The sequence below is a fragment of the Limulus polyphemus genome, unplaced genomic scaffold, assembly GCF_000517525.1.
Source record: "Limulus polyphemus unplaced genomic scaffold, Limulus_polyphemus-2.1.2 Scaffold27, whole genome shotgun sequence".
In the NCBI taxonomy this organism is placed as follows: Eukaryota; Metazoa; Arthropoda; class Merostomata; order Xiphosura; family Limulidae; genus Limulus; species Limulus polyphemus.
The window spans coordinates 235,191-236,737 of record NW_013665637.1 but is presented as its reverse complement, the minus strand read 5'-3'; the positions used below and the strand labels follow the sequence as shown (position 1 = coordinate 236,737).

Here is a 1,547-nt window from a genome sequence, read left to right as displayed (position 1 = left end):
TCTATCATCAACAAGTCACAGACACCTACTGTAAAAAAATTTTGCCCATCCATACCTATAAAAAACCTGACAAGAGTCCAAGTGCATAAAACTACATTCAATAAAAAATTTTAAATTAAAAATAGAAGAAAAAATCTAAATTAAATATTTTATTTTTCTGGACTAAATACTTTTAAGAAGGTTCTTGTCAAATTTCAAACAATTTCATTCACTAGTTTTGAACAAATATAATGATATCAATGGTAGGTCATAAAAATGTAGGTACCCAGTAATCATAGGGTTAACTCTTTCAATCCGGACTCGGTCCTTGGGACCAACCTCGTAACCATTTTGTACTTGTTATAGTTTTCATGCTATAACTTTTAAATGAAAAAGCGAATGCTAACGAAATTTGGCAGTTTATCAGTAAACATTACAATGCTTTCATATGCAAAATATCTAATTTTTTTATTAAGTTTTAAGGTTTGTAAAGCAAAACGTTTCCGTCATGCCTTTTTTTCTTTTCACATCTTGGCATATTATCATGCAAAGTAATTTTCATCTTAACATTAAAAATACTTTTATGCATCAGAAAATTTTGAAATTTCACATACAAAATCTTTATGATGTCCAAATAGTTATCAAACATTTCTTAAGAAAAAAACTTTATATTTTATCTTTTATTTTCAGTAATTAATCTCTGTACGGGTTCGGTAAATTTGACCGATCTCGCAACTACCACAAAAATTAGGAAATAAACATAAATTAAACATCTTTCGTTCTAGAATGAACACAAATTATAACACAAAAACATAAATGTTTAGACGAAGTAGCTTAAATCTCATAACATTATACATGTATATATATTTATTATTTTTATTATATTGACCTTTCACCCATGCCTGGCTAACAATACAGAAATTACAATAACGTGGCTCACATACACTCATGTTACCGTATCAAATAACATAAATGTGACCTTTGGTCTGTACAAAGTTACTTGTCTTGGCTGTGTTTTAGTCGACTAGTGTTTTGTAAAATACAGTTACATTTCAATCATTATATATTATATATGTATATAGATTATTGTTATTCTGAAATAAATTCTTAAAGTTATTTATCCTAAAACATAGAACAGTAAATAAAAAAGTAAAGCAAACAATTATCTCTTCTAGCTACAACCTTTGTACTCAGTTGCTAAGCCTTTAAAAATTTTGCACATGGAGGAAATGAAACAAAATATATTTTTTTAGGTTTTATATATACTTTTGAATAACTAAAAAATCATAAATTACTACATCAATACCATAAATTCTACTATAATTTATCAAACGTAGTAACTAAGCTGTATTTGGGGCCTAAAAAAATATGAAATTTTGAGCAAACTAAAGATCCAATTTACCTCATTGAAATTTTGATTTTAAAAAATAGAAATGATGCTAGGTGTGTTAGAAAACCATTTGGGGTGCATTCTGAGCTTATAATTGATTATTCATGTCATATATAGAAGTAAGTGTTTATAAGGAAGCATTTCCAAAAATGGAAGGAGGTGAGTGGGGTGCCACTAT

General features: G+C 27.6%; 2 protein-coding genes across 5 annotated transcripts in view; one reads left to right on the top strand and one right to left on the bottom strand.

Annotated features, from left to right (window-relative positions):
- LOC106459322 overlaps positions 1–1,547 on the top strand; it is a 124,490-nt gene that overhangs the window by 55,791 nt on the left and 67,152 nt on the right. The gene's annotated exons all lie outside the window — the stretch shown is intronic.
- The window catches only part of LOC111085783 (battenin-like), an 18,960-nt gene that overhangs the window by 9,315 nt on the left and 8,098 nt on the right, over positions 1–1,547 (bottom strand). The window lies entirely within an intron of this gene.